The sequence below is a fragment of the Culex pipiens genome, chromosome 3, assembly GCF_016801865.2.
Source record: "Culex pipiens pallens isolate TS chromosome 3, TS_CPP_V2, whole genome shotgun sequence".
Taxonomy (NCBI): Eukaryota; Metazoa; Arthropoda; class Insecta; order Diptera; family Culicidae; genus Culex; species Culex pipiens.
Genome location: NC_068939.1, coordinates 22633640 through 22652316, shown reverse-complemented (window position 1 = coordinate 22652316; position 18677 = coordinate 22633640). Strand labels below are relative to the sequence as shown.

Here is an 18677-nt window from a genome sequence, read left to right as displayed (position 1 = left end):
TACCGGTACCGAGAAACGAACCCAAGACCTTCGGCATATTGAACCGTGCCTTTGCCGTATGGGCCACCATGATTCGGTGACTAAGTGGCAGTCATTTGTCCATATAAGCCACTCAATAGGATGAACTGTTCCAATGAACGAATGAACACGCGAGAGGACTATTCTCTCGCAAAATAGCAGCTTCCTCACGTTTCTTTTCGTGAGGACTATCCCCTCGTTCTTTAACTTTGGGTGTATTGTTCCATAAAAATTTATGGAGAGCTCAACCTGCAAAACAATTAATGAAACAGTAAATCTTCAACAAGAGTCATACATCGACATCTGACTACTCTTGTGTCACCAAGCTGTTGTGGCCAAGGCAGTTTAGGTTTATTGGACCTTTTCAAAAAAAAAAAAAAATCCAGGCTTTTTGTTTTGAAGGATGAACTTTTGAACTCGAGGGCATAATTCCCTCGGTCATGTAGAACTGTGTTCTCTGTGTCTGTAAATTTTACCGCTACTCTCGTGTCGGACGAGTGCTGCCCAGTTCTAGGTGTTCTTAAGATTGAATTCGAAAAAAAGAAGGGACAAATGTGAATTTATCTAGAGATTTTTCCTTCTTCAAGTTAAATTATGATCAAAAGAAGGGAAAATTGCATTATAACAGCTCAATTGTCGAAGATTTGAAGAGGTTTTTTTTTTATCTTTAAGTTGAATTTCATATAAAAGAAGGGAAAATTTTATTGAAAAAATATTATTGAAAGGGGAAAAATGTAAAGCTAACAAGAGGTATTTCCTTCTGTAAGCTAAATTTTCAATAAAAAATATCGAAATTTCTATAAAAAAAAATGATTGTAAATCAAAAAGGAAAAAAATACTTTTGGGGAAAAATATAAAGATACCTAATTTTTCGAAAAAAATAATAATAATCCCTTAAAGTTATATAAAAAGGTAAATAAACAATACATTTTCATTCGTGAAAATGAGGAATACTCATAAAATAAAACAAAAAAAATCTAGAAATAACTATGCACAACGTCCATTATGCCAAACGTCCTAAATAGTTTTTAAACGAGTTATGCCAAACGTCCATTATGCCAAATGTCCATTATGCCAAATGTCCATTATGCCAAACGTCCTTGATGGTTTTTGAACGAGTTATGCCAAACGTCCATTATGCCAAATGTCCATTATGCCAAACGTCCTTGATGGTTTTTGAACAAGTTATGCCAAACGTCCATTATGCCAAATGTCCATTATGCCAAACGTCCCTGATGTCTTGGATCAATTATGCCAAACGTCCATTATGCCAAACGTCCTTCTTGAAAACCCGTTATGCCAAATGTCCATTATGCCAAATGGGGTACACCCATATTTACCCTAGATATTTTCAGACTTTTTTTTCAATTTTGGCCCGGCAACCCTGCCTTACTTTCATTAAGACTGGTTGGATCAAATTCAATTTGTCCAATTAAACGGTTACAAGTTTCTCCGGCGTTGGTCGGCCATTGATACGGATCGGATAACGCTGAAAGTGTGTGTATGTGTGTAAATCATGATGCAGTTGTTTGCAAAGCCGCAATGTCGCTTAGACAAACCGTTCGTTTGTCAATGAGCAGTGCATAATAAAAATTGTAATAACAAGACGCATGGTGGGTTGTGACGCGGGCATTTTTTTTTTGTTTAATTTTCAAATTTAATATTATACAAAAAACTCAAAAAAATAATAAAATTTCAATTTAACTATGGGTAATTCTCCGCCAACTCACACAGCAGTTGCCCCGACCCCTCTTCGATTTGCGTGAAACTTTGTCCTAAGGGGTAACTTTTGTCCCTGATCACGAATCCGAGGTCCGTTTTTTGATATCTCGTGACGGAGGGGCGGTACGACCCCTTCCATTTTTGAACATGCGAAAAAAGAGGTGTTTTTCAATAATTTGCAGCCTAAAACGGTGATGAGATAGAAATTTGGTGTCAAAGGGACTTTTATGTAAAATTAGACGCCCGATTTGATGGCGTACTCAGAATTCCGAAAAAACGTATTTTTCATCGAAAAAAACACTAAAAAAGTTTTAAAAATCCTCCCATTTTCCGTTACTCGACTGTAAAAAATTTTGGAACATGTCATTTTATGGGAAATTTAATGTACTTTTCGAATCTACATTGTCCCAGAAGGGTCATTTTTTCATTTAGAACAAAATTTTTCATTTTAAAATTTCGTGTTTTTTTCTAACTTTGCAGGGTTATTTTTTAGAGTGTTTTAATGTTCTACAAAGTTGTAGAGCAGACAATTACAAAAATTTTGATATATAGACATAAGGGGTTTGCTTATAAACATCACAAGTTATCGCGATTTTACGAAAAAAAGTTTTGAAAAAGTTGGTCGTCATCGATCATGGCCGTTCATGGTCACCCGCGACAGACACGGACGACGAAACAAAGAGAAACGCAAAAAGTAACTTTTTCAAAACTTTTTTTCGTAAAATCGCGATAACTTGTGATGTTTATAAGCAAACCCCTTATGTCTATATATCAAAATTTTTGTAATTGTCTGCTCTACAACTTTGTAGAACATTAAAACACTCTAAAAAATAACCCTGCAAAGTTAGAAAAAACACGAAATTTTAAAATGAAAAATTTTGTTCTAAATGAAAAAATGACCCTTCTGGGACAATGTAGATTCGAAAAGTACATTAAATTTCCCATAAAATGACATGTTCCAAAATTTTTTACAGTCGAGTAACGGAAAATGGGAGGATTTTTAAAACTTTTTTAGTGTTTTTTTCGATGAAAAATACGTTTTTTCGGAATTCTGAGTACGCCATCAAATCGGGCGTCTAATTTTACATAAAAGTCCCTTTGACACCAAATTTCTATCTCATCACCGTTTCAGGCTGCAAATTGAGCATGAGCATGAGCATGGTTGACTGCCAATGAGCTGCTACTCCGTTATTGACAGATCAGCTGAAGTTAAACAATGAATCAAAAATGATCAGTGGGAGCCAACCATCCGTTCACTGTTTAACCTCTGAAGATCCCTACTTTATTAGTCAATACCGGCGCCCTCCCAAGAAGCCTGCAGTTCAACGAAAGGGAGGAATGTTAGTCCGATAGTTGAAGTTGCAGACTCATCAAGCACACAGTTTTTCGCTATATACTTGTTGATACCGCTTGAGACCGTTGAATCCACAGCATCTCCTTCAAGCATCACGTGATTATTATTTTTTTGGGTTAGTAGGATAAGGGATTGGCTTTTCGATGCCTCCCGAGCTACGATGCTATGGGGAGGACTTTCAAAACAGACCCGTCGGCGAGCCTTCCGAGCAACGATGCTATGGGAAGGTCTTTTTGGTTAACACACATGGTCATTCACACACAATTATTTCACTCCACTATTAATTAATCCAAAATGTCAGTGCGTCTTTCGATCATTATATAGAAATGGCTTTTTCACCATTAAAAATAAAACCTTATTGAAAACATTATACACAATTTACCCGACGCCGTGCCTTCCGATCAACGATGATATAGGAAGGGCTTTGAAAATCACGAAACAATTAATTAAGATCTAAAAAAAAAAAATCACAAAAAACACCAATTACTCAACGAAAATTACGCTCAAGACACAAATAATTCAGTAAGTCATGCTATTATTCGATCACCACAATCACTCACCCCTAACGAACAGCGACACAAAAGCACACAAAAAAAATAACCTGCATAATCACGATTTCGCGTCCCCACTACCAGCGCACCAATGATGGTATTATTCGATTAGCACAATCACTCATCCCATACGAACAGCGACACAAAAGCACACCAAAAAATTAACCTGAATAATCACGACTTCGCGTCCCCACTTCCAGCGCATCAATGATGCTATTATTCGATTAGCACAATCACTCATCCGATACGAACAGCGACACAAAAGCACACCAAAAATTAACCTGAATAATCACGACTTCGCGTCCCCACTTCCAGCGCACCAATGATGCTATTATTCGATTAGCACAATCACTCATCCGATGCAAACAGCGACACAAAAGCACACCAAAAAATTAACCTGAATAATCACGACTTCGCGTCCCCACTTTCAGCGCACCAATGATGCTATTATTCGATTAGCACAATCACTCATCCGATACGAACAGCGACACAAAAGCACACCAAAAATTAACCTGAATAATCACGACTTCGCGTCCCCACTTCCAGCGCATCAATGATGCTATTATTCGATTAGCACAATCACTCATCCGATACGAACAGCGACACAAAAGCACACCAAAAATTAACCTGAATAATCACGACTTCGCGTCCCCACTTCCAGCGCACCAATGATGCTATTATTCGATTAGCACAATCACTCATCCGATACAAACAGAGACACAAAAGCACACCAAAAATTAACCTGAATAATCACGACTTCGCGTCCCCACTTCCAGCGCATCAATGACGCTATTATTCGATTAGCACAATCACTCATCCGATACGAACAGCGACACAAAAGCACACCAAAAATTAACCTGAATAATCACGACTTCGCGTCCCCACTTCCAGCGCACCAATGATGCTATTATTCGATTAGCACAATCACTCATCCGATACAAACAGAGACACAAAAGCACACCAAAAATTAACCTGAATAATCACGACTTCGCGTCCCCACTTCCAGCGCACCAATGATGCTATTATTCGATTAGCACAATCACTCATCCGATACAAACAGCGACACAAAAGCACACCAAAAATTAACCTGAATAATCACGACTTCGCGTCCCCACTTCCAGCGCACCAATGATGCTATTATTCGATTAGCACAATCACTCATCCGATACAAACAGCGACACAAAAGCACACCAAAAATTAACCTGAATAAACACGACTTCGCGTCCCCACTTCCAGCGCATCAATGACGCTATTATTCGATTAGCACAATCACTCATCCGATACGAACAGCGACACAAAAGCACACCAAAAATTAACCTGAATAATCACGACTTCGCGTCCCCACTTCCAGCGCACCAATGATGCTATTATTCGATTAGCACAATCACTCATCCGATACAAACAGAGACACAAAAGCACACCAAAAATTAACCTGAATAAACACGACTTCGCGTCCCCACTTCCAGCGCACCAATGACGCTATTATTCGATTAGCACAATCACTCATCCGATACGAACAGCGACACAAAAGCACACCAAAAATTAACCTGAATAATCACGACTTCGCGTCCCCACTTCCAGCGCACCAATGACGCTATTATTCGATTAGCACAATCACTCATCCGATACGAACAGCGACACAAAAGCACACCAAAAATTAACCTGAATAATCACGACTTCGCGTCCCCACTTCCAGCGCACCAATGATGCTATTATTCGATTAGCACAATCACTCATCCGATACGAACAGCGACACAAAAGCACACCAAAAATTAACCTGAATAATCACGACTTCGCGTCCCCACTTCCAGCGCACCAATGATGCTATTATTCGATTAGCACAATCACTCATCCGATACAAACAGAGACACAAAAGCACACCAAAAATTAACCTGAATAATCACGACTTCGCGTCCCCACTTCCAGCGCACCAATGATGCTATTATTCGATTAGCACAATCACTCATCCGATACGAACAGCGACACAAAAGCACACCAAAAATTAACCTGAATAATCACGACTTCGCGTCCCCACTTCCAGCGCACCAATGATGCTATTATTCGATTAGCACAATCACTCATCCGATACAAACAGAGACACAAAAGCACACCAAAAATTAACCTGAATAATCACGACTTCGCGTCCCCACTTCCAGCGCACCAATGATGCTATTATTCGATTAGCACAATCACTCATCCGATACGAACAGCGACACAAAAGCACACCAAAAATTAACCTGAATAATCACGACTTCGCGTCCCCACTTCCAGCGCATCAATGATGCTATTATTCGATTAGCACAATCACTCATCCGATACGAACAGCGACACAAAAGCACACCAAAAATTAACCTGAATAATCACGACTTCGCGTCCCTACTTCCAGCGCACCAATGATGCTATTATTCGATTAGCACAATCACTCATCCGATACAAACAGCGACACAAAAGCACACCAAAAATTAACCTGAATAATCACGACTTCGCGTCCCCACTTCCAGCGCACCAATGATGCTATTATTCGATTAGCACAATCACTCATCCGATACAAACAGAGACACAAAAGCACACCAAAAATTAACCTGAATAATTACGACTTCGCGTCCCCACTTCCAGCGCATCAATGACGCTATTATTCGATTAGCACAATCACTCATCCGATACGAACAGCGACACAAAAGCACACCAAAAATTAACCTGAATAATCACGACTTCGCGTCCCCACTTCCAGCGCACCAATGATGCTATTATTCGATTAGCACAATCACTCATCCGATACAAACAGAGACACAAAAGCACACCAAAAATTAACCTGAATAATCACGACTTCGCGTCCCCACTTCCAGCGCACCAATGATGCTATTATTCGATTAGCACAATCACTCATCCGATACAAACAGAGACACAAAAGCACACCAAAAATTAACCTGAATAATCACGACTTCGCGTCCCCACTTCCAGCGCACCAATGATGCTATTATTCGATTAGCACAATCACTCATCCGATACGAACAGCGACACAAAAGCACACCAAAAATTAACCTGAATAATCACGACTTCGCGTCCCCACTTCCAGCGCACCAATGATGCTATTATTCGATTAGCACAATCACTCATCCGATACAAACAGAGACACAAAAGCACACCAAAAATTAACCTGAATAAACACGACTTCGCGTCCCCACTTCCAGCGCACCAATGACGCTATTATTCGATTAGCACAATCACTCATCCGATACGAACAGCGACACAAAAGCACACCAAAAATTAACCTGAATAATCACGACTTCGCGTCCCCACTTCCAGCGCACCAATGATGCTATTATTCGATTAGCACAATCACTCATCCGATACAAACAGAGACACAAAAGCACACCAAAAATTAACCTGAATAATCACGACTTCGCGTCCCCACTTCCAGCGCACCAATGATGCTATTATTCGATTAGCACAATCACTCATCCGATACGAACAGCGACACAAAAGCACACCAAAAATTAACCTGAATAATCACGACTTCGCGTCCCCACTTCCAGCGCACCAATGATGCTATTATTCGATTAGCACAATCACTCATCCGATACAAACAGAGACACAAAAGCACACCAAAAATTAACCTGAATAATCACGACTTCGCGTCCCCACTTCCAGCGCACCAATGATGCTATTATTCGATTAGCACAATCACTCATCCGATACGAACAGCGACACAAAAGCACACCAAAAATTAACCTGAATAATCACGACTTCGCGTCCCCACTTCCAGCGCATCAATCTCACCGTTTCAGGCTGCAAATTATTGAAAAACACCTCTTTTTTCGCATGTTCAAAAATGGAAGGGGTCGTACCGCCCCTCCGTCACGAGATATCAAAAAACGGACCTCGGATTCGTGATCAGGGACAAAAGTTACCCCTTAGGACAAAGTTTCACGCAAATCGAAGAGGGGTCGGGGCAACTTTTCCCGATTTCGTGTGAGTTGGTAGAGAATTACCCCTATAAAAAACAAGAAAAATTCGATAAATAATTTCATAAACTTTAACCCCATCACAACTCATCAAAGTGATATAACTGTTCTGCTGCACCAATCCAACAAAGACAACCGCCACCGCCGCCATGTACAGAAGCTCACGGGGAAGAAAAAAATCGCAAGAATTCTACGTGTGTGCGACAAATGACCCGGTGTGTGTGTGCGAGTGTGTGTCATCAGCATTTCCAGTGTTGTTGAGTGTTGAGCAAATACCATATGGTTTGCTGTGTTTTTTTATACAAGTTAGCTTCAGCAGCAGTAGCACCATCACTACTGTTTTGCTTCTTCTTGGCTGATTTTGATTCGCCGTTCTTGTTGTTTTGTTCGCATGCTTGCTTACGGAACAATTTGAATGTACGAGCATTTGATTGTGTGATTTATTGGCGTGTTGTCACGCGCCAATTGAAAATGTTTTTTATAGTGAACTTTTTTTTGTATTTTGCTCGGTAAACAAATCAAGTCATACTTTTTGATTTTGGATCAAAATTTAAACTTTTGAACAACTTTCTTTCTGAGCGTAGAGCAGGGATACTTTTTGCTTTGAAGTTTATAATCAATAATAATGGGTGCCAATTTCATTGAGTCGTGGTAGGTGGGCACAACTAATTGAGGTTTTTGGGATCCAATGAAAGTTGCCCCCCGAAAGCACTTAAAACCAAAGTAATTCAGCTGAAACGGTTATCGGAGTGCTGTTGGCAGCAAGATGTTAGATTGATAGCAAATTTAATTGAGCTGTTTTTTGAATTTATGTCCTCAGTATGATTTTGCAGAAATTTTCTATAAACTAAAAAAAGTTGTTTTTTTCATAATTTTGCTAATTGACTGTGAATACAAAGAGACGAGATGTTCTTTTTAATTCCGCTATTATTTTTAATATCTTGACAGATACGTATTTCGTCTACTACTTGCAGACTTCATCAGTGTTCTGTTCTTCTGTAGTCTGTGTAGTGCAAATAGTAGACGAAATACGTATCTGTCAAGATATTAAAATATATAGCGGAATTAAAAGGAACAACTCGTCTCTTTGTATTCACCAACAATTGCTAATTGAGAAATCCTCTAGAATCTTGCCATTTTTTCGATATTTTCAATTTGGTATGCTTTGATTTCATCACATTAATTAATTTAATCATCAAATTAACATTCAAGTCTCCATGCAATTCTGCGGGACTGTCATACAAAATGAGTATCAAAAACTGTCTCTTGAGAGGAGAGATCTGCACGATTTGATGTCTTAGGCAAAGTTGTAGGATATCAGTCCATTGTAATTTTGTCAAAAACACATAAGGGTAAAAATATTAATATTATTTTTCTTTTGAAAACAATTATTAGTACGTTATTTAAGTTTATTTTCGTTATTTTAATCCCTTTTAAAGGAAATTGATCATTACTCTAAAACGCTCTGTATCTAGTTTAGTTTTGAGAATTTTTACACTAAAATGAGTCAGCATGTGCCGGTTGTACCCTACTTGAAGGTCCTGATTTTTTATTTTTTATCTAAATCAAATTTGTCTCAAAAGTCATATAATTTTGTGAAGTAGTCATGATATACCTGATTGTCAATCATTTATCAATGATGATTTTTATAACATTACTTTAAGTCAGGGGTGACCAAAGTATGGCCCGCGGGCCAAACGTGGTCCGCGAGATGATATTTTCTGGCCCGCGGACCCATTTTGAATGATTATGTAAAATGGCCCTTTGACACCTCTGTAATTTTTGTTGCACTTTATTTTAAAGTCAAATTATGCAATTTTTCAAATCTTGTATCACCTCATAAAATATGTTTTAATTTTAAGTGAAAACTAAAGGGTTTTCAAAAATATATCGTTGATTAATTTTATTTGTGAAATAAAGATTGTTTTTAGACACAAAATATTCAATAACCTTTGAACCTTAACCAGACCGTGTAAAATAAACATACAAACATAATGTATAATCTAATTTCAATGTTTGTTGAGGCATGAACATAATATTTTTCTTGTAAATTCTTTGGAATATTAATAAATTTTAACAGATTGATTGGATGTTTTTATCAGAACTGTTGGAATTTTTGTTGTTCTACAATAACGAAATATTCAATAATACCTAAAATTTAAAAACATCAACTTTCCGAATTTTATCGATTAAAATAACGTAATTTTTTATCAAATTAAAAAAAATATCGCATTTGGCCCGCTGGCTTACGTGAACTTCAAATTTGGCCCGCTATCCAAAAACTTTGGGCATCCCTGCTTTAAGTGGTCCTTAAACGCAAATAAAATAGGGGTATATTACCATTTTAATCACACTAAGCCGTTCGACCAATTCCCATCACTTTTACCGTTTTCCGCTGTTAAATCAACATTTTCAGATGTATCAACAATGATTAGTTGCTTGCTCACTTTTATTTGAGTTATTTATTACTTTGGAGCAGTCAAAAACACTTTATTTAAGCTGTAATTTATGATAAAAGGTATGATAGGCCGACAATAGAAATAGGCTGAGAAAGGGTATAGTTCCCCTACATCATATTTTTAGAAGAAAGAGGAAAATCATTACCAAAAAGTATCAACCCATGCAGAGTACTATTCTAAACAGCTTGTAGAAGAAATGTTGTGAAAATGTTGTAAACAGTTTTGAAAGAAGCGTAACTGTGATAATCTATATAGCACTTTTTGTTTAAATATTTTGAGAGTTAGGCTCAAAATTTTTAATTTTGATTTTTATTTATTATTAGAATTATAGGCGTTTTGAGGCAATATTTTTCGAAAAAATATAATTTTTAGCAAATTTGAAATTGTGTTAAAAATGAGTTTCGCTCAGTTCACTCAGTGTCACCTTGTCAAACTTAATTTATCCAATGATAGTATCTGGTAAACTAATGGATAGATTTTCAATATAAAAAAATAGCTATTTCACTTTTTTTTTAATTTGAGCCCAACATTACAAAAATGCACACGTTTTCAAATGGCAGGATCAATTTTAAAAATAAAATGCTAGAAAAATGATTTCAAGCTAAACAATGTAAATGGGCCAAAGCCGAAGTATAAACAAAGAGTCTGTCCTGCTCGTTACTAATGCAAACATCCACTGACTGGAGCATGATAGACTTTTGTTTACATTGTTTTACTTGGCTTACAGACTTGATCAGACAATGATCTGTTAACCTATCCATATCGCCATTTGGAAAATGAGCAACAGAATGCATTAGTGAATTACAAAACCTTAAAGCTATAAACTGCAAAATCTGATAACAAAAAAACAAATGAAAAGTATGTTTAACAAATCTTTAACACGAAAGACAACCAAAATATTTAGATTTTTTTTTCAATTTAGAGTCTTTTTGAAAGAATAGTGATTTTTGAAAACATAAAACTTTTTTTTTTCCTCAATGAGAAAAGGCTATGAAATCACTCGAAAAATGAACTTCTTTATTCGACCTCATAGACCCCCCCTTCACGTATACCTATCGACTCAGAATCAAATTCTGAACAAATGTCTGTGCGTGTGTATGTCTGTAAGTCCGTGCACCGAAAAATATGCACAAGATTATTTCCGGACTGGCTGAACCGATTTGGACGGTTTTGGTCTCATTCGATCCGTCTTAGGGTCCCACAAGACCCTAGTTATTATTATAAAGTTTAGAGAATAACTTCAAAAGTTATGCTAAAAAAACGATTTTAGCTAAACCCGTCATGCTATATATTGATCAAAAGGTATTTGAAAGACCTTTCCAACACTTTCATAAGATTGAAGATCTGACAACCCCATCAAAAGTTATAAGTACATAAGTATTATTTATTTACTTTTTCAAGGCCGGATCTCAAGTATTTTGATGAAAAAGTGTCCGGATCTGTCATTGTTGAATAAGTAATCGAAGACCTTTCCAACATGCCCAAATGATTGAAGATCTGAAACCCCATCAAAAGTTATGAGTACTTTAGTGTTTTTAATAAACTTTTTTTCAGGCCGGATCTCAGATATATTGATAAAAATAAGTGTTATTTATACACTTTTTGGAGGATGTGTAGTGTATTCACTTTATGAATGTGAGGAAGGCACCAACTCAAATAAAAAAATCATTGCCATATTTTTTTTTTCACATTTCCTTAATAATATTCGGTTTGCAGAAATCGGAAAGTTTTCGACCAGTTCAGCTTCAAAAGTGGCTTTTGTATATTGTAGCCATGGATCGTCGAAGCATACCAATATAAATAAAATGAAATTTGTTAATTGAAATAAATTGTTTTCTTATTAATAACATTTCTCTTGTTTTTTGACTCCAGTAATTATCCTTGTAGTATTTCACAACACATTTAAACTAATGTTTAAATTGAGTGATTCTGCTGGAAATATTTTCCTAGTTTATGTCATCGTAAAATTGTGTGGGTCTCGTGGCGCAGGGGTAGCGGCTTCGGCTGCCGATCCCGATGATGCTATGAGACGCGGGTTCGATTCCCGCCTTATCCACTGAGCTTCTATCGGATGGTGAAGTAAAACGTCGGTCCCGGTTTCTCCTGTCTCGTCAGAGGCGCTGGAGCAGAAATCCCACATTAGAGGAAGGCCATGCCCCGGGGGGCGTAGTGCCAATAGTTTCGTTTTTTTTTTATGCAAAAAATATTCTTGCTAAGCTCTTATTAGTAATTATTTCATTAATATTTTGATTTTACTGAATATATACCTCGTTAATCATATTTTAATAAAAAGTTTTGATTCCTACCCTCAAATGATTTAAAAAAAAAAAACTATTACAATCGATTGTAAACTAAGAAGAATGCGTTTCATAACGTTTATTTTTTTCCAATTTGTCTATAACAATGTTAGCAGCAATTCGTTATAGCTTTTGCTTGTTTTTTTTAATAAGTCTCGAAATGTATTGTTTTTTTATTTGAAAATTATGAAAATTGACTATTTCAATTAAATGTTGTGATTTTACTAAACAATGCTTATATAAATTACAAAAAAATGCTTACCTAAATCACTTGAATTAATACAGACACCGGAAAACAATTGTCACAATTTCATTAAACAACTTTAAATTTTCACCGAAATAAACCGTCACTTGTCCCAATTTGTCAGCAATCTGTTACTGTACACTTCCGAAAAATACACATCAATTTGACGTAATTTGCCACAAATTCCCTTCACAAACACACGCCCCGTTCGCCGACGGTCGTGTCACCACAAAACTCGCCAATTCACCACTTGATGCTCTCGCACTAAATTGCCCGTGATTACAGGTATAGGTACGACCCTGCTGCTAGTTATTTTTTTTTGTGCTGTACAAGGCCCAACTCAATTCGTTCGACACTGCGACTGTAACTCATCTAGCACTGCACTCTATACCAGTTTGATTGATGTTTTGTGTTGGGGTAAAGTGTCAGTTGTTGAACTTGTACGGGAATTTTTTTATGATATTTTTTTAGTTACAAAAATTCTTGGATTTTTTAGAAAATCGATAGTTGAAAAATTGCCTCAATTGGCATCTAGTTTTAAACCGTCAGGGCTGTATCAATAAGTCACGTCAACTCGCAGGTCGATGCTCAGGGCTGCTTTCGTCAGAAATTTTAGCCGGAATTCGACGGTGTCAGGAACATTACTCTATTCTCCTTGTCGAAGCCATCAATCGTGATTTATTGTCTGGTGCACATAAAAAGTGGGAATCACTTTCATAAATATTTGAATTTAAGTACGTTTTCAAAACTTTCACGACACTTGCCTTTATTCTGTTAAGTATTTCACCGAACATTAAAGTTTGTTTAGAAAATCCCGCCAATGGACGTTTAAGTGTTCAATAATACTCGGACACATTACACCGTTGGACTTTAGATAATAAATCCACCCAGCGCGCGGATCGCGAACTTTAAGTAGCCACTTTTCTATTTTTTTTATGACAACGATTTCTCGCGTGCATTTGATGGCACAAGCTGCACAAAACTGACTAACTGATGACTACTGGCTGGCATCGCGGAGTCAAAGTCAGGCACGAAGTGGTGTAACTCCGGTTCAAGATGGTATGCGTGAGGGTTATAAAAAAACAATGGAATAAATTTCAAAATTAAAGAACTTTTCAAAATTGATTAAAAAGTAGTTTTACACATAGTATTAAGTGAAATGATAAAGTTTATCTGCTTAAATACAAAAAAAAACTAAATAATAATAAATATAAACAAACGAAATTTTCACCACTTGTGTCACCATCTTGGCCGTCAACGGACTCTGCCGGCGGCGGCGCTGGTGATGGTGTTCTATTACTATTGCCCGGCTAGTAAACACACACACCTGAGAGTGGTGCCCAGGTCGGCAACGCCGCGAAAAATGCAAAGTGGGGGCGTGTTGCGCAGTTTGCTAAAGTGCCTGCAGCTGCACTTTTTTGTTGTGTTCACTCCCTCTCTCTCTCTCTGTATTATACTGTTTTTGTTTTGTTTTGCATCGCATAATAGGGCTTGGATGGGTGCGTGCGCGCGGGACCCAATGAGGGATGAGATTATTGAAAGGAATAGATTACCGAGAAGCACTTTTTTAATTTTTTGAAAAGAATAAACGTTGAGTGAAGTTTGAATTAAATTAAATGAATTATTGTTTTGATTTTTTCAGAAATTATTATTTTAAAACTGTGTTAAAACAATTTTTACATGAATAAATGTAATTTTTCTTATGTTTAATGAAACAAAAATCACCGGTGTGCTTCAATTAAGCTGATACAATCGGTTGTTTTGCAGATTTTAGATTTTTAATCATATTATAAACCATTTATGAATAAATGTCACAGTTCCTTTACGAATTGACACAAAACGTGTTTTATCATCGAAAATGAACTACAAATTACTGTTGCAAGCTTCAGGAGAAATAGTTTTCGTGAGTATGAATTGATCAGAGAGTCAGCAAAGTAGCAGTCTTATAAATCTCATCTGCTCCAAAAACGTTTTCGAAGTACCATGTTTAAATATTTTAAAGTGGATAATATTTTACTTTGTTAAAATCAAAGGTCCTGATTTTCGATTCAAAGATCAACAATCACTCATTCATAGTCGAACGAATCTTTTTCGATTGAAGCGCGTAACCATTCGTGAGCGAAAACGACTTATAGCTGCCAGCGACTGGGCAACATTTAGGGGAAAAAATAGTCATAGCTACTTTCAAATGTGTCTTATAGGAAATTTTGTCAGCTTTGCAATGCTTCTAAGAGCGAAATGATTCATTGAGAAATTTCTGAGATATATATTTTTTAAGTTTTTTGTTCTAAATTCCTTTATTATTTATTGGAAAGTTTTTAAAAACAGTTTGTGAAACTTGTCAAATGTTGTGTTTTATGTGACATGTACTCATCAAAATGTGCAAAATAAGACAAGACAACCCGAGCAGACGGAAATAGCTTAAGAATAACATTTTTTGATATTTGAAAATACTAGGCCAATAAAATTTTATGTTATTTATGACTAGATTTGTTATTCGTCGTTATGAATTTTTTGTTATTGGATTGTTATTGTAATAACTTACTGATAACATTTTCAGTTATTTTTCGAACAAAACTTTGTTATTAGTTTTTGTTATTTTAACAACTAATCCGATCATCCCAGTAACAGTTGGCGGTATTTTTCCATAACAAAAAATGTTATTCCCAAGTTGTTTTGGATTTCAATCAATATCAGACCAATAACAAATTTTGTTATGATAACAAACTGTTATTCAACTCTTATGCTAAAATGGATTTTGCAAGAATATTCCATAACACTTTCTGTTATTTTAACAGTATTTGTTATTGAAATGGCATGAATTTAGTTATTACCGTCTGTTCGGGAAAACATTGTAGTAGGTTGCAAAATCCTAAACATTTTTAAAATTTAGTTTAACCGAGTTTTTGAATGTATGTGGGATTTATTTAGAAATGAACATCATAAAACTGTATAAACATATATTTTTAAAAGAATTTATAATTTATAATTTATATTTATTTATGATTACATAATTGTTGTGTAGAAATATCTGCTCAGATTTAGCTTGGATTTAGCTGATAAACCCGTTTTTTGCAAGTTTGAGATAGATAAGAGTATTAAATTTTTATGAAAAGTTTTAATGTTTCCTTAACCAAATATTTACCAGTTGCATGGATACAAAACTTGTTTTATACTCAAAATTGAACTACATTACAAGCTTCAGGATAAATACTTTTCATGAATATGAATTGTTTTTTTTTTTAAATTTTTCTTGTTCGAAATGATCAAGGAATCAACGATTTTAAAGAATTTTGTAAATTTTATCTTTAAAAACATTTTACAAATACTTTGACTTTTGTTTAACCAGTTTCAAATTGAAATTTCTGTTTGATTTTTTTTTATTAAATGCATTTTCAACAGAAAAACATTTTTTTAATTTTACTTTTCTTTCTTTGTTTTTCTATATTCATGAGAATATGACTTTTGAAGCTTGCAACAGTAATTTGTAGTACATTTTCGATTTTAAATCATGTTTTGTATCCATGTTTCTGGTTCAAATTTGATCACGCAAATATCATTTTTATTCATAAAAATCCAATAATAATCTGAGTATTCTCAAATTTGCAAAAACCAAAACAGTTGTATGAGCTAAATCAGAGCAGACACGTGATATTTGTACACAACAATAATGTAATTATCTTTTATTTCTTAATTTCTGAATAAATCACACATATTTAAAAACTCAGTTAAAAAATATGTTCAAAATGTTCAACAATTTTCAACCTTCTACAAAGTTGTTTCTTGTTTTATTTTGCACATTTTGATGAGTAAATTTCACATAAAACACATTTTTACAAGTTTCCAAACTGTTATTCAAAAGTTTTCAATAAATAATAAAGGAATTTAGAACAAAAATCTTTAAAAAAATATATCTCGTAAATTTGTCCTTGAATCATTCGCGCTTAAAAGCATTGGAAAGCTGACAAAATTTCCTCTAAGACACATTTGAAAGCAGCGAAAACTATTTTTTCCTTTAAAAAATGTTCTAGAAATCACGCCGTGTATGTTTCAGGGGACATTAACTGCCAACTTTTCTGAAATTTTCAGCAGAATTTTTCAGATTGTGGAAACATTTTTTTTTACCGACTAGTTCAGTTGTTTTGCAATCATTATTTTTCAAAAAAATAAACATATGACGAAAACAAAAAAAAAAAATAGTGAAAAAAAAAACTTTTTGCGATAGTAAATCTCGAAAATTTTCAAAAATTCAAAGGATTTTCAAATCAACCCATACATGCTTAAAATTATTCTAAATGCAGGGGAATGCACTTGAAATTCATTTCAGCTGATTGCACTTAAATTTCGATTGAAATTTTGATTTTTTTTGCCCCCAGATTTTTCGGGTCAACTTTGAAGGGCTTTAAACAAAAAACTTTAAATAACATTTGTACCAGCTTAATGATTTTTTCAAAAAATCACAATATTGGTCGCATAAAAATTTCAATTTTATTTTTCCTTATAAAAACAAATTTGCAATCAAAAACTATCTTGGTGAAATTTTGATAAACTGAAGTTTTTTGAAAATAGTCGCAGTTATTCATATTTTGAAAAGTTGACAAAATTATCTATATTTTGATTTTTGAACTTTGTTCATACGACCCTTAGTTGCTGAGATATTGCCATGCAAAGGGTTAAAAAAGGGAAAATTGAATTCTAAGTCTCACTCAAACAACCCACCATTTTCTTATGTCGATACCTCAGCAAATAGTGGTCCGAATTTCAATGTTAAAATATAAAAAAATCCTGAAATTTTTCGATCATTTTGAAAACTATATTTTCATTTTTTTTAATCAAGACTGACATTTCAAAACGGCCAAACGTTCAATAGAACGTCCTTTTAAAATGTTAGTCTTGATTAAAATAAATGAAAATATTTTTTTCGGATAGATCGGAAAATTTCACGAATGTTTCGCAAAGCCGAAAGAATTTTCTACAAAATATATTTTGAAAGTAACGATGACTTTTTTTTCCTGAAAGGTTTGTTCTAGAAAACACGCCGTATCAGTAGTAACCCAGTGAGAATTTTGGCTTGGGCCAAATCGACTCTCAACTCGAGCCGAAATATTCACTAGGAAAATGAGGACCTATTAGGAGACAGTGAGTGAAACTATTTATCTCTTAAATAAAAAATGCTTTATGGGATTGAAAACTCGAGATTGAAAGTTTGCCTAGTTATGTTCAACATTACAAAATCTGTTAAAATATTTAGCAATTTGTTGTTGAATAAAAAGTTGCTCATCTTAATCTCCAAAAAAAGGAAATAAAATTTTGAACCCAACGATTTCTGACCCCTTACCCTTCCGGCCACCCGTCAGAACAGGTGGCGCACCACTGGGAACCAGACAATACCCTCATCCTCCCACACAACTTGGCCTAGGACCAGCACAAGACACCAGCGATTATCATCAGAGTGCAGTGTTGTTCTGTTCTGTAAATGAAATATTGTTGCAAAACTGGCCGGTTGTGTTTCGGACCTGATATTCAGCTCTTCTATTCTGGCTTGCCATTTCTTTTGTTAGGGAAGAAAACCCTATTCAGGGAGGACGTCTCTATCAAATGCACACACGCACACAAGTAGCAAAAGTTCACAATGGCATTACACCGCATTGTGTTTGTGCGTTGGTGTGTTTGTGACTCTTGCAGACAGCAGGAAATAAAGTCACGTACGTTGACCATCGTCCTGGGACGACCGGCTGACGTCGACACCCACATCGGCTAAGCGTGTCCTGGGTTGGTGAAAACCCCTATTAAGGTGGGGAAGGAGGAAGTGGACGGTGCTGGGTATTTGCTGTGTCTTTAATTTAAGCTCTCTAACGAGTTCTAAGGAGATTAAGCATTAATTGTAGCAAAATCATAGAGCAATTACATGTCAAACCAGCAGACTCAAACTCGTTTTAGGAGTTCCGATTAGTTTTACCTGTTCCGTTAATGACGTAGGAGAAAAATTATGGTTGATTTAAGAATTTTGAAAATATACATTTGTCTAAAAAATCAGAAAATTTCAATGACGTTTCATTTCTGACAT

At 35.6% G+C, this 18677-nt stretch overlaps 1 protein-coding gene across 7 annotated transcripts in view; it reads right to left on the bottom strand.

The window, feature by feature from the left end:
- The window catches only part of LOC120418906 (uncharacterized), a 428949-nt gene that overhangs the window by 123582 nt on the left and 286690 nt on the right, over positions 1–18677 (bottom strand). Inside the window, exon 1 of one of the 7 annotated variants that reach the window (XM_039581433.2) lies at positions 12629–13347. The exons of the other annotated variants lie outside the window; for them this stretch is intronic. The gene's annotated coding sequence lies outside the window, so the exon portion shown is untranslated. Of the gene's footprint in view, positions 1–12628; positions 13348–18677 lie in introns of those variants that run through there. 7 annotated transcript variants of the gene reach the window in all.